Source organism: Hordeum vulgare, chromosome 7H (assembly GCF_904849725.1).
Source record: "Hordeum vulgare subsp. vulgare chromosome 7H, MorexV3_pseudomolecules_assembly, whole genome shotgun sequence".
Classification (NCBI taxonomy): Eukaryota; Viridiplantae; Streptophyta; class Magnoliopsida; order Poales; family Poaceae; genus Hordeum; species Hordeum vulgare.
The window spans coordinates 13,241,009-13,267,526 of record NC_058524.1 but is presented as its reverse complement, the minus strand read 5'-3'; the positions used below and the strand labels follow the sequence as shown (position 1 = coordinate 13,267,526).

The following is a 26,518-nucleotide window of genomic DNA, read 5'->3' as shown; positions in this document are numbered from 1 at the left end:
AAGGGTACATGCATGCATGCATACATATTGTTGATGTGCATACCCTGTAGTCCCATGAATCTACACTATGCTTGTTGGCACATAGTTGAAAAGGTACATGCATACATACATGTGTTAACATGCATATCATGTGTAGTCCGACAATGATTGCACGATGAAATTATACTGCGTCTATCAACACGCCTGCCATCTTGGGGCCGACCTTATTGTTGTAGTTCCAGTGATGCTTGTTGTCCAAGATGATGTTGTCGAGGCATGTTTCATTAACTTGGTGTCTAGTCAAGACATGACGTACACTACACACTACATTGACCATGCCAACTTCTGCCCTTTAACACCAACACTGTCTTCGTCAATATTACAATAGTTTCTCGATTACGTGAGAGGGGTGGAGGGCGTTTAAGAGTAAACAATGACAAATAATGTAGGGAAAAATAGACACCTACATGCCGAAATGTCATGCTCGCATGCATTAATGCATTCTAAGTGGATTCTGAATCTTGTTAAATTCCATGACAGTGTATTGTGACATATTTCACTTCACTTAAGGTACGCGCATGCATGCTATGCATACACATTGTTGAGCTAACAACAATTGAAATGGAGTTGAAAAAGTAAAAGCATGCATGGATGCATACATATGTGTTGATGTGTGTATCATGTGTAGTCCAGTAATGGTAGCACAATAAATCTATATTATGCATGTCAACACATAGTTGAAAGGTGGTTGGAAGGGTACATGCATGAACACATGTGTTAACGTGTATATCATGTTTGTTGACACGTCAACTGTTTTGGGGTCGATCTCACATTGGAGTTCCTGCTAATGCTCGCCATCCAAGATGATATGGCCAAGTCATATTTTATTAACTTGGTGTATGGTCAAGACAGGGTGTACACTACACATTACATTTACCATGCCAACTTGTGCCCTTATAACACCAACACCGTCTCCCTCAACATTACAACAATGCGTCAATTACGTGGGAGGGGTGAAGTGGGTTTAAGAGTAAATGGGAACACCAAAACCAAGGAAACACGTATTTTTATCACTCATAAAATAAATAAAATGATAGCCCAATTAAATGCAACAATATAATTTAATGCATTGAAGATGCTAATTATAAGTGCATATATATTTAAGGCAATAATGCATTGATAGTGCTTTGATGCATGCAATAAAATTGTTGTGCTATCATGATTTGGAAGGGAGTCGAAGGGTACATGCATGCTTAATTACTCACTCCACACATATGTGTTGACGTCTATATCATGTGTAGGAGGGCGTTGGCTGCATGATGAAGTCATACTATGCTTACTATATATGCTTGTTGACACGTAGTTGAAAGGTGGTTTGTAGGATACATGCATGCATATACGTGTTAACGTGCATATGCTATGTAATCTCACTATGATTGCACGAAGAAGATATACTACATCTATAGACACGACGGCCGTCTTGGTGGTCAACCTTATCATTGGAGTTCCACGTGATGCTAGCCGTCTAAGATGATATTGACAGGGCATCTTCCATTAACTTGGTGTGTAGTCATACACACTATGTTGACCATGCCTACTTGTTCCTTTGTAACACAAACACCATCTCCCTTAACACTACAACACTGAAAGATATACTTCATATCGACAACAGTTGGAAGGTGGTTAGAATGGTACACGTAGGCATTAGTACACACCCACACAACAAAAGGTTGTGGTAATATGCATTAGTGCATTCTAAGTGGATTTTGAATCTTATTAAATTCCATAACGTTTAATTATGACATATTCCACTCTGTCAGGGCACATGCAGGGCACATGCATGGATACCATGGATACATATTGTCCAGATAACGACAGTCCAAAGGTAGTCAAAAGGGTACGTGCATGCATACATATGTTTGACATGCATATCATGTGTAGTCTGACCACGACTGCACCGTAAAGATATACTTCCTGTCGACACACTATTCTAAGGTGGTTAAAAGGGTACATTCATATCCCGCAAAAAAAAGGGGTACATTCATGCATAAATGTGTCAATGTGCATACCATGTGTAGTCTGGCAACCGTTGCATGACAAGGCTATACTATGTAGTTGAAATGTGGTTATAAGGGTGCATGCATGCATACATGTGTTAACGTGAATATCATGTGTAGTCCGTGTGATGAAGCTATACTACATCTGTTGAGACGCCCGCCATCTTGGGGTTGACATTAATTAGCATTAGAGTTCCCTCTCATGCTTGTCGTTCAAGGTTATATTATGGTGCATGTTTCGTTAACTTGGTGTACAGTCTAGACGGGGTGTACACTTAACACTACATTTAGCATGCCATCTTGTGCCCTGTATAACATCAACATCGTCTCCCTCAACTTTACAACAAAATGTCGACTACGTGGGAAGTGTGGAGGGGGCTTAAGAGCAAAATTGTGGCCAGTAAGATAGAGTAAAAGTACACACCCACATGCCAAGAGATCAAGATATATAACATGCATTAGTGCATTCTTTGATTTTGAATGTCATTAGATTCTATGGCGTTTAAATGTAACATATTACACTTTCGTTTAAGGTATATGCATGCATGACATTGTTGTGCCAGCGACAGTTGAAAGTGAGTCAATACGGACATACGGTACATGCATGCATGCATGCATAAGGCTGGTTGTAATGGGAGTATCATAGCTAGTATCATGCATGCCAACTAAGCAGTTTTGATGAGGTGGCATGAAATTAAATGAAGAAAGAGAGGATTGAGTATCATATCATGATACCGTATCATATTAAATGTTGTGCTACCATGTGTCATGCATGGCAATAAATGACATATTCTATGATACTAACATATGATACTATGCATTAGGGTGTAATATCATACACTAGTATCATATGCATGATACTAGTATATGATACTACCCATTACAACCAGCCTAAATATGTTGTCGTTCTTATCATGTGTACTCCGCGACTATAGTTGCATGGCGAATAACACTTAATTTATCCCTGTGCGGCTGAAAGGGAGCTGGAAGGGTATATGCATGTATACATGTGCTAGTGTGCACATCATGTATATCCCGGCGATGCATATACGGCGCAGCTATACTATATACTATGGTTATCAACATGCCTGTGATTTTTGGGTCGACCTCATTGTTGTAGTTCCCGGTTTTGCTCACTGCCCAAGATGATATTGTTGGGGCATATCCTTTTAACCAATTTATCTCTAGTGTCAATCTCTCTCAACACTAGAACAATAAATAGATTGAGGGGAAGGGTGGGGGAGGGGGGGGGGGGATTAAGAGCAAATTACAATGAAGAAAGTACAGAAAAATGAGAAAGTCATGTGTAGAAAGATCAAGGTAACATGCATTATTGAACTATATAGTTGCATTTCAAATACTATTAAGTTCCATCACGTTCACTTGTGACATCTTCCACGTCTGTTAAGTATTTTCTTGTTGGAATACTTTCTAATATATACTTTAAATCATATTTAAAAAACAACTTCATATTATTTGCAATATCTAGAAATCCGCATTTCCAACGCCAGTCGAATCCTCAAAAGAAGTGTGTGCCGATTCGATGACACATACGTTGCGACAGGCGGAAGGGAGCCAGAAATGATCCATGCACTGGTGCGGAGGTGGGTTGTCGGCACCGGAGAAGGTAGGGGGTTTATACGTAGGAACAAGACTGCTCGACGTTGTAGTCGGCTCGGGTGGGCTAGAAATGATCCATGCGCTAGTGCGGAGGTGGGTTGTCAGCGCCGGAGAAGGTAGGTAGTTTAGACATAGCGACAAGATAGCTCGGCATAGGAGTCGGCTCGGACGGGCCATAAATGATCCATGCGCTAGTGCGGAGGTGGGTTATCGGTGCCGGAGAAGGTAGGGGGTTTAGACATAGGAAGAAGACAACTCAGCATAGTAGTTAGCTCCGGCGGGCCAGAAATGATCCATGCATTGGTGCGAAGGTCGGTTGTCGGCGCTAGAGAAGATAGGGGGTTTAGAGGTAGGGAAAAGATAGCTCGTCATAGGAGTCGGCTCGGACGGGCCATGAATGATCCATGCGATGGTACGTGTTGGATAACGTAGCATAAATTCAAAAATTTCCTACGCATATTCAGATATTCCTATGGAGAGACCAGCAACGAGAGAGGGGTAAGAGCATCTTCATACCTTTGAAGATCGCTAAGCGGAAGCGTTGCTAGAACGCGGTTGATGGAGTCGTACTCGCAGCGATTCCGATTTAGTGCCGAACTACGGCACCTCCGCGTTCAACACACGTGCAACCCGGTGACGTCTCCCGCACCTTGATCCAACAAGGAGGAGGGAGAGGTTGGGGAAGAACTCCAGCAGCACGACGGCGTGGTGTCGATGGAGAGACGAGGTCTTCCGGCAGGGCTTCGCCAAGCACCGACAGAGAGGAGGAGGAAGAAGGGCAGGGCTGCGCTGGGAGAGAGAGGAAACCGTGTCCAAAACAGCCCTGAAACCTCAACTATATATAGGGGGAGGGGGAGGGGGCGCAGCCCTTAGGGTTCCCATGTCACGCCCAAGATGCGACCCTATCCTCAATTTGGCACGAGGGCCTCGTCAGGGATGGAAGCGCATCTCTTTATGTCGCAAGAATGGATATCGTTACAAGTACATGTACTGAAAAGAAGAGATATATAGAATTGGCTTACACTCGCCACAAGCTACATCAGAGTCACATCAGTACATTACATAATCATCAAGAGTAAGAGCATGGTCCGACTACGGACGAAAACAAACGACGAAAGAAGAACGACGTCCATCCTTGCTATCCCAGGCTGCCGGCCTGGAACCCATCCTAGATCGATGATGAAGAAGAAGAAGAAGCAACTCCAAATGAACAATCAACGCGCTCACGTCAAGTACCCTTTACCTGTACCTGCAACTGGTGTTATAGTAATCTGTGAGCCACAGGGGACTCAACAATCTCATTTCCAAAGGTATCAAGACTAGCAAAGCTTAATGGGTGAGGTATGGTTAAGTGGTGAGGTTGCAGCAGCGGCTAAGCATATATTTGGTGGCTAAACTTACGAGTACAAGAAATAAGAGGGGGAAGATCTACGCATAACGGACGTGTCTACTGATGATCAAATGAATGATCCTGAACACCTACCTACGTCAGACATAACCCCACCGTGTCCTTGATTGGAGAAGGAACTCATGAAATAGACAGTCACGGTTACGCATACAGTTGGCAAGTTTTAATTAAGTTAACTTCAAGTTATCTAGAACCAGTGTTAAACAAAGTTTCCACGTTGCCACATAACCGCGGGCACGGCTTTCCGAAAGATTTAACCCTGCAGGGGTGCTCCAACTAGTCCATCACAAATTACCACAAGCCGCATAGAAATCCTCAACCACGAAGCTCGCGATCTCGTCGGATTCCCTAGTGGAAAACCTCAACTCTGAGATTACCCAAAGCATCACCGGAATCCCGATGCACAAGATATCTTGTCAAAGGTAAAACTAATCCAGCAAGGCCGCCCGGTGTGTCGACGATCCCGATAGGAGCCGCGTATCTCGTTCTCAGGACACGACGGATAAGCGAAGCGTACGAGTGCCAAACCTCGAGTTTCCTCGCGGTGGCCCCGCACGGTTCTCTGTTTTGGACCAACACCATCAGCACTGGCCCTCCCTGTATTATGTAGAATTACTCCTCGGGTAGCGCTAACTCCCTATGCATTTCAATTTAACAGAATTATTATGTTGGGCAAATGTAGTACCAATGTTGGGCCTTGCCAGACCAGCTTTAATCTAAAACGAATTATCAAGGGGGTCCCCATAACAACCCCGATCGTGTTAGGAGCGCTCGTTTATGGAACATAACACCGGTAGCCGAAACTGAGGGGGCAAAGGTGGAACAAAACACCAGGCTAGAAAGGCCGAGCCTTCCACCTTTTACCAAGTATATAGGTGCATTAAATTAACTAGTATTTAATAGGGTGATATAACAAGGCACACATGTTTTCACATGGAAGCAACTGCACCTGCAACTAGCAACGCTACACAGGGTTAAGCAAGCAGTAATATAGCCAATCAGTGGTTTGCTAGGTCGTACAGGTTGAAGGTGATCATGGCATTGTTGAGAGGCTAATATTTTACAGGTGGTAGGCAACGAGACATAATCGATAGAAACGGTAAAACTAGCATGACAATGATAGTAATGGTATCTGGGGAAATGATCATCTTGCCTGAGATCCCGCTTGGAAGAAGAATGCCTCCGTGAAGCAGACGAACCGATGTAGTCGAACGGGTCCTCACAATCCGGCACGCTACGGAACTCTATCGAGACGAAGCAAACCGGAAACACAAATCAACACACGGAATTCACCAGACGATGCACAACACATATGATGCATGAGCAGCTGAATATATGCAAGTCACGGCATGACAATTCACACAATCAAACACTACACGTTAAGTGAAGTTCAATATGCCACGAGTTGCATATTGACGAAACTCCACGTTTAATTATTTAGTTCTATCCCGATTAGGTACACGGCAATATTAAATGTGGTTAACATGGCAAGAGGTGAAGCGTAATTAAACTACCTATCTAGGCATTTTAAATGAGGTCGGAAATGACACATAGCATCTCCGAAACGACCTCACATGTTAATTTACAATTCTGTCCAGATCTGAACTAACAAATTTAATTAGTTGTTAAACAGCAAAATAAATAGGTTCACGTGATTCTACGCGTCAAGACAAGCAATCTACACATAAAGAACATCTCCAACGGGGCTACGGATCAAAAGATACAAGCGCCGCAAGATATGATGGCATGAATGCAATATGTGTGCAACGACGGTCACGAGCACTTCAAAACACACAACCAGCAAGATAAAATGAAACTACATGAGATTCTAAGCAAATTTCATATAGGACACGATCAAATCGGAGCTACGGTTCAACAACTACGAGCAAAACATGAAATCATTACAATCTGCCAAAATCAGCCACATAGCATTTTCTACACCCCGCAACTACGGGCTACACAACTCCGATAAACTCAAGAAAGACATGGCACGAAAAAGGGAAAGAAGCACTACTACAAACAAATAACAACAACTAGTATGGCATCATGGATCACTAGGGAAAGAAGACACAAAATGGCATCTCACACACTAGTTCAGACTTGGTGAAAATAACACCTCATGAAAGTGCAGTTTTCGATCTGAAGCCATATTGACAGCAGCAAAACCAATAGCTACAGGACTCCAAATGGCATGAAAATTTACATCATGCTAGAGAAACACAAGGGGTACAATTAACTCCATTGGACCAACCTTAAAAGAGCTACAGATCAAAATACAGAAGCAAGACAAGACAACAACAAAATATAACAGATTTCAGACTTAGAAATATTTCAGCTCCTCCAAATCAGCACTATTTCTAGCAATTTAAGAGCAAGCAAACCACACCAAAACATGCATTTATATTGCAACCAAAAATACCATGGGCTAGTCTAAACACCCAAGAACAACTCCCTAGTTGACAACTCCGTCAAACGAAGCACGGAATAAATCCTACGAAAAAGACAAGAGGGCAACATGGTAAAATATCGCGCGAACTAACTTACTCGAAAGCTAAAACTAATTGCACAGAAAAATCCCATGGATTTATCTACCCCGAAAACATATAAAATATGTGGGGTTGCGTAACAAAATTATTGCCACACGTAAATGCGAGATAATCACCTATATACGGGAAAATAAACTACCGGCAAACCCTACACGCAAAAATACCAATGACCGCTCTAAAATTCATGGAAAAATGGTCCCTAAAACATGGACATTTAATCTACGGTATACGGGCAGTCTGGACATGCACGAGAAATAACTACGGAACGGATCCTATTGAAACAGCACGCAAAACGATGCATTAGGCACTTCAAACTGCCTCAAATAATTATGCAAGTTAGAAATTCGAAATCTACGTGGAATTCTACATGAAAACCAATATATTACACGTCTCGATCCGACTAACGGAATAAAAGATACGGTCTTTTGAAAATCGTCTATTTTTCTGGATTTAAATAAAAATCCGAAAATAACCTAATACACTAACGGGCCGAGTTGGGGGGCAAATTAACTAACAACGCCTAGGGCGTAAATAAAAGGGCTGGGGAATTGCTCACCTGAGTGGCCTCGGGCTGGCTCGGTAGAAGGGGATCTGGGCCGCGGGAGGGAGGAGCAGCCTGGGCCGACTGCTGGCCATCTGGGCCGCGGCGCTCCTGGCGCTGGGAGCGTCCCCTCGTTCCCTCGAGCAGGAGGGCTCGGCGCGCTGGTCGCACGCAAGGGACGAGGAGGCACCGGCGAGGGGGCCGCCACGGGGGCGCAACAAGGCGGGGCTGCCGGAGGGGACCGGATCCGGGGCTGGCCGGCCCGGATCTGGCGACGGCAAGTCCGGCGGCGACGGGAGGAAGACGGCCATGGCGGCGGCTGGCGAACTGCGGCGGGCTAACGGCGGGTGACGCGGGCGCTCGGGAGGCCGGCTGCTCCGGCGAGCCTCTCCGGCCAGGTGTCGCTCCGGCGGCTGCAGGCGAGGGGGCGTGGGGAGGTGCTCCGGCGGATGGAGGAGCTGCGGGATTCGGGGCACAGAGGTTGCGGCGGCGGATGGGCCTCGAGCGGGCCTCGATCGGGCCTGGCAGGCAGGCGGCGCTGGTGGGAGAGAGAGGTTGCGGGAGCTAGGGTTTCGGGGTAGGTGGCGCGCAAAATGAGGCAGAGGAGGGGGCTGTCTAAAATAATGGCATGGGGCCTATATATAGACAAACGGGGGGGGGGGGGGGGGGGGCTAGGTTAGCCGGAATCGTATTCCGGATCCAACCGTACGGTCGGATTCGGACGATTCCGAACGCGGGAACGGTTATGAGGCCGTGTAGAGTGGATATCCGGAGACGAGAGGGAGAACGGGAGGCGCGGCAACAGATTTTAAAACACCGACACATGTCCGACGGTAGACCGAATACGGTGCCGCTACGGTCGACCGTTCGGGTACCAGACGAACTCCGATCGCGACGAAATTCGACAGATGGTCTAGCCATAACTAATCACGACCGCGTGCCAAGTTTCACCTTGATCAGAGAAAGTTTTACGCACACTTTTAAAACAGGGTTCGAACGATGTCGCGGGCACGTGCGTGTGTGGTCGGGCTCCGAACGGGCAACGACGAGAACCGTCAACTATCAAAGGACGCAAGTTTTGAAAACTGGCGGCAACGGGATGCCGATGCAATGCTGATGATGCGATGATGATGCGACAAAAGATAATAGACACACGACGAAAACGGAAAGAAAAGGGGAATCTTCTGGAACGTCGGTCTCGGGCTGTCACATCCCACCCCCAAGGGGTGCGGCAGCCCCAGATGGGAGAGGGGGCGGCGGCCAGGGTAGGGAGGAGGGGTGGTGTGCACCCCTGGTGGGCCTTAGGCCCACCTGGCTTAGGGTTTGCCCCCCTTCCCTGTCCCCTGCGCATTGGGCTGAGTGGGGAGGCGCACCAGCCCACCTAGGGGCTGGTTCCCTCCCCCATTTGGCCCATCTTACCTCCCGGGGTCGTTGCCCCCCTTCGGTGGACCCCCGGGGCCACCTCCGGTTGTCCCGATGGTCCCGGTACGTTACCGGTGATGCCCGAAACACTTCCGTTGTCCGAAACCATCCGTCCTATATATCAATCTTTACCTCCGGACCATTCCGGAGCTCCTCGTGACGTCCGGGATCTCATCTGGGACTCCGAACAACTTTCGGTAACCTCGTATAACAATTCCCTATAACCCTAGCATCATCGAACCTTAAGTGTGTAGACCCTACGGGTTCGGGAGACAGGCATACATGACCGAGACACCTCTCCAGCCAATAACCATCAGCGGGGTCTGGATACTCATGGTGGCTCCCACTTGCTCCACGATGATCTCATCGGATGAACCACGATGTCAAGGATTCAATCAATCCCGTATACGATTCCCTTTGTCTGTCGGTATAGAACTTGCCCGAGATTCGATCGTCGGTATACCCATACCTTGTTCAATCTCGTTACCGGTAAGTCTCTTTACTCATTCCGTAGCACGTCATCGTGTTACTAACTACTTAGTCACATTGAGCTCATGATGATGTTCTACCGAGTGGGCCCAGAGATACCTCTCCGTCACACGGAGTGACAAATCCCGATCTCGATTCGTGCCAACCCAACAGACACTTTCAGAGCTACCAGTAGTGCACCTTTATAGTCACCCAGTTACGTTGTCATGTTTGATACACCCAAAGCACTCCTACGGTATCCGGGAGTTGCACAATCTCACGGTCGAAGGAAAAGAAACTTGACATTAGAAAAGCTTTAGCATACGAACAATACGATCTAGTGCTATGCTTAGGATTGGGTCTTGTCCATCACATCATTCTCCCAATGATGTGATCCCGTTATCAATGACATCTAATGCCCATGATCAGGAAACCATAATCATCTATTGACCAACGAGCTAGCCAACTAGAGGCTTTCTAGGGACACATTATGATCTATTTATTCACACATGTATTATTGTTTCCTGTTAATACAATTATAGCATGAACAATAGACGATTATCATGAACAAGTAAATATAATAACAACCATTTTATTATTGCCTCTAGAGCATATTTCCAACAGTCTCCCACTTGCACTAGAGTCAATAATCTAGTTACATTCTGATGTATCGAACACCCATATCATTATGGTGTTGATCATGTTTTGCTCGTGGAAGAGGTTTAGTCAACGGGTCTGCAATATTCAGATCCATGTGTACTTTACAAATATCTATTACTCCACTCTGGACATGGTCCTGGATGGAGTTGTAGCGGCGTTTGATGTGCTTCGTCTTCCGGTGAAACCTGGGCTCCTTGGCTATGGCAATGGCCCCAGTGTTATCACAGAAGAGTGTCGTTGGACCCGACGCGCTTGGAACCACTTCATGGTCGGTGATGAGCTCCTTCATCCAAATTCCTTCATGAGCCGCTTCTGAAGCAGCTATGTACTCCGCTTCACATGTAGATGCTGCCATGACTTCTTGCTTGCTGCTGCACCAGCTCACTGCCCCACCATTCAAAACATATACGTATCCGGTCTGTGACTTAGAGTCATCCGGATCTGTGTCGAAGCTGGCGTCGGTGTAACCCTTTACGACGAGCTCTTCGTCACCTCCATAAACGAGAAACATTTCCTTAGTCCTTTTCAGGTACTTAAGGATATTCTTGACCGCTGTCTAGTGTTCCATACCGGGATCACTTTGGTACCTTCCTACCAAACTTATGGCAAGGTTTATATCAGGTCTGTTACACAACATGGCATACATAAGAGAGCCTACGGCTGAAGCCTAGGGGACATAACTCATCTTCTCTCTATCTGCTGTCGTGGTCAATGACTGAGTCTTACTCAATCTCATACCTTGCAAAACTCGCAAGAACCCTTTCTTTGAGTTTTCCAATTGAACTTCTTCAATATCTTGTCAAGGTATGTACTTTGCGAAAGACCTATGAGGCGTCTTGATCTATCTCTATAGATCTTGATGCCTAATATGTATGCAGCTTCTCCAAGGTCCTTCATTGAAAAACTCTTGTTCAAATAGGCCTTTATGCTCTCCAACATCTCTATATTATTCCCCATCAATAATATGTCATCCACATACAGTACGAGGAAAGCTACAGAGCTCCCACTCACTTTCTTGTACAGACAGGCTTCTCCATAAACCTGTATGAACCCAAACGCTTTAATCACCTCATTAAAGCGAATGTTCCAACTCCGAGATGCTTGCACCAGTCTATAGATGGAGCGCTGGAGCTTGCACACTTTGTTAGCACCTTAGGGTCGACAAAACCTTCTGGTTGCATCATATACAACTCTTCCTTAAGGTTCCCGTTAAGGAACGCTGTTTTGACGTCCATTTGCCAAATTTCATAATCATAAAAGGCGGCAATTGCTAACATGATTCGGACTGATTTCAGCTTCGCTACGGGAGAGAAAGTCTCTTCGTAGTCAACTCCTTGAATTTGTCGAAAACCCTTTGTGACAAGTCGAGCTTTATAAACGGTTACATTACCGTTTGCATCAGTCTTCTTCTTGAAGATCCATTTATTTTCTATGGCTCGTCGGTCATCGGGCAAGTCCACCAAAGTCCATACTTTGTTCTCATACATGGATCCTATCTTGGATTTCATAGATTCAAGCCATTTGTTTGAATCCGGGCCCGCTATCGCTTCTTCATAGTTCGAAGGTTCACCATTGTCTAACAACATGATTTCCATCACAGGGTTGTTGTACCACTCTGGTGCGGAGCATGCCCTTGTGGACCTTCGCGGTTCAGTAGTAATTTGATCCGAAGCTTCATGATCATCATCATTAACTTCCTCTTCAATTGGTGCAGGCGCCACAGGAACAACTTCCCGCGTTGCGCTACTATCCTGTTCGAGAGGGGGTGTAATTACCTCATCAAGTTCTACCTACCTCCCACTTACTTCTTTCGAGAGAAACTCTTTCTCTAGAAAGGATCCGTTCTTGGCAACAAAGGTTTTACCTTCGGATCTAAGATAGAGGGTATACCCAATAGTTTCCTTAGGGTATTCTATGAATACGCATTTCTCCGCTTTGGGTTAGAGCTTTTCTGGTTGAAGTATCTTCACATAAGCATCGCAGCCCCAAACTTTAAGAAACAACAACTTAGGTTTCTTTCCAAACCATAGTTCATACGGTGCCGTCTTAACGGATTTAGACGATGCCCTATTTAAAGTGAATGCTGCAGTTTCTAATGTGTATCCCCAAAATGATAGCGGTAAGTCGGTAAGAGACATCATAGATCGTACCATATCTAACAAAGTGCGATTACGATGTTCAGACACTCCGTTGCGTTGCGGTGTGCCAGGTGGCGTGAGTTGTGAAACGATTCCACACTTCCTCAGGTGTGTTCCAAACTCGTGACTCAAATATTCTCCTCCACGATCAGATCGTAGACATTTAATTTTTCTGTCACGTTGATTCTCGACCTCACTCTGAAATTCCTTGAACTTTTTAAATGTCTCAGATTTGTGCTTCATCAAGTAGATATACCCATACCTACTCAAATCATCGGTGAGAGTGAGAACATAACGATAGCCACAGCGAGCTTCAACGTTCATTGGACCACACACATCAGTATGTATTATTTCCAATAAGTCGGTTGCTCTCTCCATTATTCCTGAGAATGGAGTCTTAGTCATATTGCCCATGAGGCACGGTTTGCATGTGTCAAATGATTCAAAGTCAAGAGACTCTAATAGTTCATCAGTATGGAGCTTCTTCATGCGCTTAACGTCGATATGACCAAGGCGGCAGTGCCACAAGTATGTGGGACTATCATTATCAACTTTACATCTTTTGGTACTCACACTATGAATATGCGTAACATCACGATCGAGATTCATCAAGAATAAACCATTCACCAGCGGAGCATGACCATAAAACATATCACTCATATAAATAGAACAACCATTATTCTCTGACTTAAATGAGTAGTCGTCTCGCATTAAGCAAGACCTTGATACAATGTTCATACTTAAAGCTGGTACTAAATAACAATTATTAAGGTTTAAAACTAATCCCGACGGTAGATGTAGAGGTAGCATGCCGACGGCGATCACATCGACCTTGGAACCATTTCCGACGCGCATCGTCACCTCGTCCTTGGCCAGTCTCCGCTTATTCACTACAAGAAATATGCTCATACATGATGTTTTTTAAGACGTCGTTGATGAATTCGTCATAAATCTATGACGATTTCATCCGAGATCATCATAAACCATTTGAGGGGATCAAATCTACATATAAATTACGACGATGTGAGTCAAAAACGTCGTAACCACATAAGATGAGATCGTCATAACTTTTACGATGATTGTAAAAATGTCGTAACATGTTCTAACTATGTTGACATGTCACTCATGGGTCCACTCTATCCCACCTCATGCTAGTTTGTGAAGCAACCTACTATTCTGTCATTCCAAAAATTCTTGAAAAATTCTCATAAATACTTTAGATCATATATTTCTCAAATATGTGAAAACCTTTCCTTCCATAGTTCAAAAACAATTCAACAATATTCATTTTCCTATTCTGTTTAGAATAGCACTTTGTGAAGGAAGTGCTATTTCTATTTCTTTGATTACCCTCATATTTTGTGGGCACTCTTTCCTATCCAAATCATTGTCTCATGAAAACTTTCGTAAGGATTTTCCTAGTAAATATTTCTCATCAAATTTTCAAAATTTGTGTTCAGCTAATAGCTTTGTGAAGGAGGTAGTAGATAGGAATATCCTGATGAGTTGAATTTTTTCCACATCATCTATGTGCCCAAACACATAGATTCCTCTATTTTTAATATGTGCAAACTATTTTAAATCACTGATTTTCTGAACCAATCAGAACCCTTCCCACGGATCGATGACATGGCGCCCATCCATCCATCCATCCATGTCTTCATCCCACATCCATCCATCCATCTATCTACAAAAAAACACTAAAAAAGCAGCCCAAACCCTAGGTCAGATCCCCCCCATCCTAACCTTCCTCCCTAGTCCCCATCTCCTCGTCGTCGCCGCCGCCACCTCCTCCCCGTCGCCACCCCTCTCCCGATCCCCACCTCCTCGTTGGAGGACATGGACCGCGGGCTGTCCTCGTCGGAGGCGGCGGCACGGCTGCGCGCGCACGGCCCAACGAGCTGCTCGACCACCAGGGGCCCTCGGTGCTGCAGCTCGTGGCGCATCAGTTCGAGAACACGCTGGTGCGCATCCTTCTCGCCGCTGGCGCCGTCTCGTTCGTGCTCGCGCTCTGCTCGTCGGCCGGCGCGCTCACGCTCTTGGCCTTCGTCCAGCCGCTCGTCATCTTCCTCATCCTCGTCGTCAACGCCGCCGTCGGGGTGTGGCAGGAGACCAACGCCGAGAAGGCGCTCGAGGCGCTGCGCCAGATCCAGTCTGACCACGCCGCCGTGCTCCGCGACGCCGAGTGAGCGCCCGCCCTACCCGTGCGCGACCTCGTCCCGGGGGACGTCGTCATGGTCCGCGTCGGGGACAAGGTCCCTGCCGACATGGGCGTCCTCAGGCTCGTCTCGTCGACCCTTCGGGTCGAGCAGGGGTCGCTTACCGGCGAGACCAACTCCGTCAACAAGACGGCCCACGCCGTGCCGGCCGACGACGCAGACATCCAGGCCAAGGACTGCATGGTGTTCGCGGGCACCACCGTCGTGAATGGCAGCGCCGTCTGCCTCGTCGTGCATACCGGGATGGCCACCGAGATCGGCAAGATCTACTCGCAGATCCACGAGGCCTTGCAGGAGGACGACGACACGCCGCTCAAAAAGAAGCTCAACGAGTTCGGCGAGGCGCTCACCAAGATCATCGGGCTCATATGCATCCTCGTGTGGCTCATCAAGGTCAAGTACTTCTTGACCTTTGAGCTCGACGGATGGGTGCCCAGGAACATCCATCCATCTATCTACATCCATCCATCCATCCATCTACATCTAAGCAATCGTTTTTGTTTGCTAATGTGATAGGTAATACTTGGTGTGGACCGGCTAGACATGATTAAAGGTTTCCTGCAAAAGGTGTTGGCCTTTGAGAAATTTCTTCAGGAAAACGAGGAATTGGATTCTGAATACAAAGTAGTTCTACTGCAGATTGCAGTGCCAACCAGAAGTGATGTACCTGAATGTAAGATTCATTTCTATGGTTTATAATTTGTTCGTGCCTTCTATGCAAATAACTCGTATAATGGACATGCAGAATATTTACTTACTTGAATGGATTTATAATTTAGTACAATGTGATATCATGCTTCAGAAATAATATACCTTCTAGGCTTCTACTAGCTGAAGTAATGGAACTCCCAAATTTGTTGCTGACACTTCTTGTGAATGAAATAGAAGATGCGGTAATGCTTGAAGTGTTTTGTCTAGAACATAAATTTCTGCATGATTGGGTTCCTTAGAATATTTCAGAGTACTGTTTTTAGTAATCATTGAACGCATATTACTATTGGTAATTCTCTACTTTTAATTTGCAAAATAAAAATGCCTCATTAAGATTTAAGGGTCCAAGTCCCAAGAGTCTAATACCACACACACAGTCGGCCATTCTTAAATTTTGCATCCTAATGAACTTCTTTTCTGACAGAAAATAATGCTACCCCTTTTCTTTTCTTTTCTTTACTTACTTGAATGCTTTTATTGGGGGTGAGTTTTCTTTAAATCTTGGTTCCGACGAAATGGCGTGGCGAGGCGTTTTTGGATTCTTTTCGATGGAGAGGCTGGGATTGGCCGGTGCTTGGGGGCGGTGCCGGATCCTTCCGCGGTGGAAAGCCGAGGGATTCATCTGATTCCGCCTAGGTCAGGCGCTCTGAAGGAACCGGCCGCGTCGGCGGCTTGGGGAGCTCTTGCCGATCGTCGGCCAGACCGACTAGGATTGCGCGTTCCGTAGATTCGTGCGCGACTCGGTTCTCCTCATTGCCCCGTCGTCTCTTTAAATACAAATTAGTCGCCCGCGACGTGGTTTGCTGCGTGTGCTTGTCTGACGACACCGTCCTATTCCTGTTATGCCTTTGGTTTGAAATAAAAAAAACAGTTGAGGTTTCAGTGTAGCTCTTTGTTGGATCTGCGACTGCAATTCCAGCCACTGTTGTGGCTTTTGAACGCATTGTGGTTCGAGAGGTTTATCCACCTGCTTCTTGAGCAGTTTTATCTTGCACACATTTGTTTGTTATTTAGTACATGTGTTATTATTGCCAGCTAACGTGTGCTTGGCTTCTTTCAGGATTTGGACACTTCGATCGACAAGACCGCCCCGGCCGTTGCTCAAGATAGTTGACAAGTTTGCATAGTCACCAACATGGAGATTATTGACTTGTGTTCAGATAGCGAGGACGATGTTAAACTGTGTTCAAAAGGCATCCATGTAATGTGTCAGACTGTGATGCGACGATGGCGCACTTGATTGGAGCATCATGTAGCTAGCTCTGCTCTGCTGAATAATTCCTAATGCTCCTTGTGTGTTTGCAGGCGGTGGCACGAGTCTTGACGCTGTCGCAGCTGCCATTCAAGCGTTGGAGGTACGCACTGTTCCCTGTAGATGGATGGAGTGTCCATCTATACAGCTTGTCCGTTAACATCTGCAGCAATTACGGATTATGCAAGTAAACATGTTTTAATAGTTTAGAAGACCTGGCCGGAAGCACATTTCTCTGTTAAATAGCATTATAATGACAACAAAAAATTCGAAATATGCTCATACATGATGTTTTTAAGATATACTGATAATGACCCCCTGAACAGATCTCCTGTAAACAATGACCCCCAACCAAGCATGCACGTGCCTTATTTATTCAGATATACTGATAATTATTGACTACAGTTAAGGCATTGAGGGTCAGTCCCCGAGTCTGGTATAGGCATTTTTTATTTATGCAGTTGTCCATCTAGAATGTCTGAAAGTGTAGCTCTCTTGTGATATCAGCTGACGCCAGTGACATTTGCCATTACAGAAGATGATTTTGTCCTGTGTCATGCTTCCAGGAAAAGTTCAAGCTCATACGAGCCAACGATGATGCTACTGTGTTGGACGCTCTCTCATTCAGCATCCCCAAGATCAGACTGCTTCCCAGCTTGACGGTCGGAAAGAAGAACTCTGTTCAGGTACATATATTCGGCAGTAACATATATTGCAGTATATATTTTTACATCTGTGTTATTGTCAAAGAGAATTAGTCAGCTATTGTGTTGTCATGAATAGGCTGACACTGGATCAAATATTCATTGTCTTGCACCTATTCTTCAATTTTGCAGTTAAGTTTGATGCTTCCTGGTTGTCTATTATGTTATTGTTGTATAGTCTCTTTCCATCATGGAAAGCATGCCATGGTCGAGCAAAACATGCTATGATGCCAACATCCAAATGGATGAAGATGTAGGATCTGGATTTTACATTATTGTTGGTAGTCGTGAGCTGTTCTAAAAATATGTTTTGACTTCTGCTTGTCTCTTTCTGCTGGGTGTGCAATGCCTAATCTTTAATGCAAATATTTGTGTCCATTATTTTTAATGCCTAATTTGAATGCAAATATCTGTTCTAAAAATATGTTTTGACTTCTGCTTGTCTCATTCAAGGTTTTTATGTCAATTACAGTAGTAGTATGTTTTTTTTGCATCGATTACAGTAGTAGTACGAACTAAAACAAATAGCTGTATTGTAACTTTTATGCATCCATCCATACCTAGTAAGTAGCTGTTTATATTATTATGGCAGATTCTTGTCGAAGTCACCATTGATGCAAATGGCAGTTTGGATGGTGCGTGCATGAGTTTTGTGCAAGAAGATTATTTTGGAAGCACATCGACTTCTTTCATTACAGAATTTTGAACACTAGGATTCCCAAACGAGAATTTAGCTTTACTCTGTATGGTTCCATAAGGTACAGCTTTAGTCTCATGCAAAGCCAGCTGCGTTTTTCATATTCATTACAGATTATTTTGGTGTTTTTTGGCCAGTTGGGTGGGATTCTGTTGATATGGTAGTTTCTCTTACCTGGGGTGCTTTGTTGATCCTATTCATTTTGTTAACATCTCGTTATCTTAAGGAGAAATCTATTCATATCTGTACAAAGTTCCAATTTCACCATGTTAGAAAAAAAAAGTCTATACTTGGCTGTGTAAAGCGTCCAACTTACAGTTTTGACTATTACTTTTCATGAAATAAAAAGCAAATCAAATGCCATTTGTTCAGTAGTAAATACTTCTATAGTAAACATGAAGGGAGTGTATCAGGCGTCAGGTTTGTTGATAGCAGAGGAACACTGGTCAATAACCAAAACTTGAACGGGAAAAGGGCCTGAATTACATCATCCAAGGAACATAACTCTATCATATGGAATTGTAGCCTTTATCTTGTTTCATTTTGGTCTGACTTGATGTGGTGCTATCAGGTTTTTGCCCCATACTAGATGTTTCATTGAGCATCTATAGCAGGTTTCCTCATAATGTCCCAGTTCGCTCCTCCTGTTTTCAATGTGATGTTTCGTTGCTGGTGTTTGTAACTCCAAAATAGACCATATACTGTTATCTTTCCGTTAAGTCATTATTAATGGAAAGGTGGGGGGTTGAGCGGTTGGAAAAAAAAGAAAAAAACTGTATCATGTGTGCAGAGCATAATTACCACATGAGACGATGAGTTGTATTAGGCACATACAAGTACAACTTTACTAAAGTTGAGAGTTGAGACACTTATTCTGGGATGGAGGGAGTACATTTTTATTTCTGTTGCACTAATGTGGTTTGGTATTAAGGTCAATGTTTTGGGGTATGTGATCTTGGTGAAAATATATTAGGTGCACACAGTAGTTTGATCTTTGATTATCAATGTACAGCGCTCAATTAAGTCATGTATGATCCTTTTCACAGTTTTCTTTTTTCGGAAAGATCCTGTTGTCTTTTCATGACTTACATTTGAGCCTATGAAATATGCTAAAATTGTCTATATTTCCTCCTCAAAAGCATGATGTAGGTTAAATTGACCTTGTTAATGTGTTATTTCACTGTGAGTTGCTTACAATGTAAAATTCACTTTCCATATATGCAATCTTTTCTTTGCTTCCTGGGACTTTAGTAATTTGGATGGGAAGACATCTCCTTGATCTGGATAAAACATGGATTATATGTATTCTATATATTTATTTAATGATTAGTTTTTCCCGTCTGATGATGATTTCTAATCTCATGCAGGTTTTTGATCTGAGTCACTCGTGTCTTTTGAAGTCAGCGAGGGATCCCCTTATTTCCTCTCTTGCTACTTCTGGTTCATATATTGCATAAAATTCGGAGATTTCACTTGATACAAGTGGAACATCTGGAGTTTTGTGCAAATACTTCCTATCATGTGAATCAGTGGTAGTTGGTTTAACTGGTAAGACTCAAACTTCTCTCATCTGAGTTCAGAAACATTTGTCGCTTCAAGGTTTTCGCCATGGATTGCTTGTTTTTGTGCCTTGTTTCTATTCTTGATCTGTATCTTGTAGCTCTTAAAATTATGATTGTTTCTTCTATAGGACCTCCAGGCCTAAGAAAGTTGAAGTGCAAAGCCTTGAAGCCAATTGTGTGATGCTCTACTTGTCCAAGAATGCATATTATATATTGTAATAATAGGCATATCTGCTTTGTAACAGATTGGAAAAATTGTAATATACTACCTTCGTGTTAATTTGATGAATTTCACATGTTCTTTCTGCTCTATTTGAAATATTCATATCGTATGCGATTTGAAAATGTGTGAAATGAAAACCTGACGAGAACTTCTTGACATATTGGACAAATTATGAGAAGAACATGACAAGTGGGACCTGCACACAAAACTGAAATTCAAAAGGCCAAAACTGAAATTGGACCAAATGTATTTTGGCACTAAAAGGCCAGGGCCCAAATTATAATGACAAGAAAAAAATCGAAAAATATTAGAAGTGGCTGTAAATAGGCTAAGTCCCAAAAAGAAGCCCAACAAGAAAAGGCCCAAAAAATAAAACCAGCCCATGTGATCAATTGAAATGGGTTGGGCTGATTTCAATCATGATGTTTTGATTTCGTCGTAATTTTGCCACGTAGGACTGCCACGTAGGACTGGGTTTGATTGTCAATGACGATTTAGGATCGTCGTAAAGGTTACGACAATCCAGGAATCGTCGTAAAAGTTACGACGATTTTGATCAAAACATCGCTGTTCTTCATTTCCGACGCTCCGTCTTTTACGCTTGGTTTTTCGTCGTGAGATCGTCGTAAATTAAAAACCGTGACGATGTAGTGACGAAAAAATAGCGTCGTGTATTAGCATATTCCTTATAGTGATTCCGCAGTTCCTGCTTTGAGTTGCAAATATGAGCAACAACACCGATATCAAATACCCAGGAGCTACTACGAGCGCTGGTAAGGTACACATCAATAACATGTATATCACATATACCTTTAACGTTGTCGGCCTTCTTGTTCGCTAAGTATTTGGGGCAGTTCCGCTTCGAGTGACCTTTTCCCTCGCAATAGAAGCACTCAGTCTCAGGCTTGGGTCCATTCTTTTTCTTTTTCCCGGCATCTAGCTTACCGCGCACGGCAACATCTTTGCCGTCTTTCTTGAAGTTCTTCTTACCCTTTCCCTTCTTGAAACTAGTGGTCTTGTTGACCATCAACACTTGATGCTCTTTCTTGATTTCTACTTCTGCAGACTTGAGCATCGAGTACAACTCGGGAATGGTCTTCTCCATCCCTTGCATGTTGTAATTAAGCACATGGCCTTTGTAGCTTGGTGGGAGAGACTGGGGGATTCTGTCAATTATAGCATCATCCGGAAGTTCGACTCCAAGTGAAGTCAGACGACCGTGTAATCCAGACATTTTGAGTATGTGCTCACTGACAGAACTGTTCTCCTCCATCTTACAGCTAAAGAACTTTTCGGAGACTTCATATCTCTCGACACGGGCATGAGCTTGAAAAAACTAGCTTCAGCTCTTGAAACATCTCATATGCTCCGTGTTGCTCAAAACGCCTTTGGAGCCCCGTTTCTAAACTGTATAACATGCCACACCTAACCAGAGAGTAGTCATCACTCCGCGTTTGCCAGGCGTTCAGAATGTCCTGGGCTGCTGCGGGAGCGGGAGGGTCACCTAGCGGCGCATCAAGGACATAAGCCTTTTTAGCTGCTTCAAGGATGAGCTTCAAGTTGCGAACCCAGTCCGCATAGTTGCTACCATCATCTTTCAGCTTGTTTTTCTCTAGGAATGCGTTGAAATTGAGGTTGACGTTGGCCGTCTACAATATTTATAAAGACAACTTTTAGACTAAGTTCATGACAATTAAGTTCGTTTAATCAAATTAAGTATGAACTCCCACTTAAATCGACATCCCTCTAGTCATCTAAGTGATACATGATCCATGTTGGCTAACCCGTGTCCGATCATCACGTGAGACGGACTAGTCACCATGGTGAGCAACTTCATGCTGATCGTATTCAACCATACGACTCATGTTCGACCTTTCGGTCTCTTGTATTCGAGGTCATGTCTGTACATGCTAAGCTCGTCGAGTCAACCTAGGTGTTTCGCGTGTGTAAATCTGGCTTACACCCGTTGTATGCGAACGTTAGAATCTATCACACCCGATCATCACGTGGTGCTTCGAGACAACGAACCTTTGCAACGGTGCACACTTAGGGGAATACGTTCTCAAAATTTTAAGAGGGATCATCTTATTATGCTACCGTCGTTCTAAGCAATAAGATGAAAAACATGATAAACATCACAATGCAATCATATAGTGACATGATATGGCCATTATCATCTTTGCCCTTTCGATCTCCATCTTCAGGCATCGCATGATCATCATCGTCCCCAGTGTGACACCATGATCTCCATCATCGTGTCTCCGTGAAGTCGTCGCGCCAACTACTACTATCACTACTACTATAGCTAACCGTTAGCAATGAAGTAAAAGTAGTAAGCACATGGCGTTGCATCTCATACAATAAATTAAGACTACTCCTATGGCTCCTGCCGGTTGTCATACTCATCGACATGCAAGTCGTGAAACCTATTACAATAACATGATCATCTCATACATCATACATGCAACATCACAACTTTGGCCATATCACATCACATGTCAAACCCTGCAAAAACAAGTTAGACGTCCTCTAATTGTTGTTGCAAGTTTTACGTGGCTGATTTGGGTTTCTAGCAAGAACGCCTTCTTACCTACGTGACAGCCACAACGATGATATGCCAAAGCTATATACCCTTCATAAGGACCATTTTCATCAAATCCAATCCGACTAGAGTAGGAGAGACAGACACCCGCTAGCCACCTTTATGCACGGTCTGCATGTCTGTCGGTGGAACCAGTCTCACGTAAGCGTACGTGTAAAGTCGGTCCGCGCAGCTTCATCCCACAATACCGTTGGAAAAGAATAAGACTAGTAGCGGCAAGCAAATTGACAAATCATCGCCCACAACTTTTTTGTTCTACTCGTGCATAGAATCAACGCATAGAAAACCTGGCTCTGATATCACTGTTGGGTAACGTAGCATAAATTCAAAATTTTCCTACGCATATTCAGATCTTCCTATGGAGATACCAGCAACGAGAGAGGGGTAAGAGCATCTTCAAACCTTTGAAGATCGCTAAGCGGAAGCGTTGCTAGAACGCGGTTGATGGAGTCGTACTCGCAGCGATTCCGATCTAGTGCCGAACTACGGCACCGCCGCGTTCAACACACGTGCAGCCCGGTGACGTCTCCCGCACCTTGATCCAGCAAGGAGGAGGGAGAGGTTGGGAAAGAACTCCAGCAGCATGACGACATGGTGTCGATGGAGAGACGAGGTCTCCCGGCAGGGCTTCGCCAAGCACCGGCAGAGAGGAGGAGGAAGAAGGGCAGGGCTACGCCGAGAGAAAGAGGAAACCGTGTCCAAAACAGCCCTGAAACCTCAACTATATATAGGGGGAGTGGGAGGGGGCGCAGCCCTTAGGGTTCCCACCCCCAAGGGGTGCGGCAGCCCCAGATGGGAGAGGGGGCTGCGGCCAGGGCAGGGAGGAGGGGTGGTGCGCACCCCTGGTGGGCCTTAGGCCCACCTGGCTTAGGGTTTGCCCCCCCTTCCCTCTCCCCTGCGCATTGGGCTGAGTGGGGAGGCGCACCAGCCCACCTAGGGGCTGGTTCCCTCCCCCACTTGGCCCATCTTACCTGCCGGGGTCGTTGCCCCCCTTCGGTGGACCCCCGGGGCCACCTTCGGTGGTCCCGATGGTCCCAGTACGTTACCGGTGATGCCCGAAACACTTCCGGTGTCCGAAACCATCCATCCTATATATCAATATTTACCTCCGGACCATTCAGGAGCTCCTCATGACGTACATGATCTCATCCGGGACCCTGAACAACTTTTGGTAACCTTGTATAACAATTCCCTATAACCCTAGCATCATCGAACCTTAAGTGTGTAGACCCTACGGGTTCGGGAGACACGCACACATGACCGAGACACCTCTCCGGCCAATAACCATCAGCGGGGTCTGGATACCCATTGTGGCTCCCACTTGCTCCATGATGATCTCATCGGATGAACCACGATGTCAAGGATTCAATCAATCCCGTATACGGTTCCCTTTGTCTGTCGGTATAGAACTTGCCCGAGATTCGATCGTCGGTATACCCATACCTTGTTCAATCTCGTTACCGGTAAGTCTCTTTACTCGTTCCGTAGCACGTCATCGTGTGACTAACTCCTTAGTCACACTGAGCTCATGATGATGTTCTACCGAGTTGGCCCAGAGATACCTCTCCGTCACACGGAGTGACAAATCCCGATCTCGATTCGTGCCAACCCAACAAACACTTTCAGAGGTACCCGTAGTGCACCTTTATAGTCACCCAGTTACGTTGTGGCGTTTGATACACCCAAAGCACTCCTACGGTATCCGGGAGTTGCACAATCTCACGGTCGAAGGAACAGACACTTGACATTAGAAAAGCTTTAGCATACGAACAATATGATCTAGTGCTATGCTTAGGATTGGGTCTTGTCCATCACATCATTCTCCCAATGATGTGATCCCGTTATCAATGACATCTAATGCCCATGATCAGGAAACCATGATCATCTATTGACCAACGAGCTAGCCAACTAGAGGCTTGCTAGGGACACATTGTGATCTATTTATTCACACATGTATTACTGTTTCCTGTTAATACAATTATAGCATGAACAATAGACGATTATCATGAACAAGGAAATATGATAACAACCATTTTATTATTGCCTCTAGAGCATATTTCCAACAGTATGGTGGTGGGTTGTCGGTGCCGAAGAAGGTAGGGGGTTTAGACGTAGGAGGAAGACAGCTCATCATAGTAGTCGGCTCTGGTGGGCCAGAAATGATCCTTGCGTTGGTGCGGAAGTCGGTTGTTGACGCTAGAGAAGATAGGGGGTTTAGAGGTAGGGACAAGACAAGTCGGTATAGGATTCGGCTTGGACGGGCCAGAAATGATCCATGCACTGGTGCGGAGGTGGGTTGTCGGCACCGGAGAAGGTAAGGGGTTTATACGTAGGAACAAGACTGTTCGACATTGTAGTCGGCTCGGGTGGGCCAGAAATGATCCATGCGCTAGTGCGGAGGTGCGTTGTCAGTGCCGGAGAAGGTAGGTAGTTTAGACATAGCGACAAGATAGCTTGGCATAGGAGTCGGCTCGGACGGGCCATAAATGATCCATGCGCTAGTGCGGAGGTGGGTTGCCGGTGCCGGAGAAGGTAGGGGGTTTAGACATAGGAAGAAGACAACTCGGCATAGTAGTCGGCTCCGGCGGGCCAGAAATGATCCATGCGTTGGTGCGAAGGTCGGTTGTCGGTGCTAGAGAAGATAGGGGGTTTAGAGGTAGGGAAAAGATAGCTCATCATAGGAGTCAGCTCGGACGGGCCATGAATGATCCATGCGATGGTACGGTGGTGGGTTGTCGGTACCGAAGAAGGTAGGGGTTTAGACGCAGGAAGAAGACAGCTCGTCATAGTAGTTGGCTCTGCTGGGTCAGAAATGATCCATGCGTTGGTGCGGAAGTCGGTTGTCGACGCTAGAGAAGATAGGGGGTTTAGAGGTAGGGACAAGACAACTTGGTATAGGATTCGGATTGGACGGGCCAGAAATGATCCATGCGCTGGTGCGGAGGTGGGTTGTTGGTGTCGAAGAAGGTAGGTGTTTAGAGGTAGGGAGAAGACCGCTCGGCGCACGACTACCACAAAATTGAAATACCTACATCAAGATTAGAATGTTCTTTTGTGGGGCTAGAAAATCTATTTTGAAATATTTATTTTTCTTTTTTAATTATATAACAAGGTTGTGTTGCTTACCACATACTCCCTCCGTTCCAAAATTCTTGTCTTAGGTTTGCTTACAAATGGATGTATCAAAATACTAAAACGTGACTAGATACATTTATACCTTGACAAATCTAAGACAAGAAATTTTGGGACGGAGGAAGTATATTAACTACTCCTACTTTTTTTAATTGTAAAAAAAAAACTACTCCCACTTCTTTTAGGGTTAAAAAAGAAAAGAAAAGTAGTAGCAGTTTAATCAGCTAGAAAGAAGCAATATACCTCCCCGCAAAAAACAAAAAAAAAACAATATATTACCTAGAAAGGAATTTTGAGTGCAACGGCTGGGTGACAGGACGGGGTGTAGCACGCACGGGCGGAAAGCTCAGCCAGACCACCGTCTATTTAAGGGCCACCCACACGTCAAGAGCCGTCACGGCCGCTTTCATTCGTTCGCACCCCCGCCTCTCCCTTCCGCCCTCTCTCCTCCCACCAAAGCTCGCCGAGCAAACCCGCGCACGCAACCCACGCGCCACGCCCCCACGCCGCCGGCGACGTCCGCAGGCTACCAGGTGAGACGGAATGCATGAGATCCGTCGCTCTATCTCCCTGGCTT

At 45.1% G+C, this 26,518-nt stretch overlaps 1 pseudogene; it reads left to right on the top strand.

Annotated features, from left to right (window-relative positions):
• Nucleotides 1-8,644: 8,644 nt before the first annotated feature.
• On the top strand, nucleotides 8,645-18,026 carry LOC123408029 (annotated as a pseudogene).
• The last annotated feature ends 8,492 nt before the right edge of the window (nucleotides 18,027-26,518 follow it).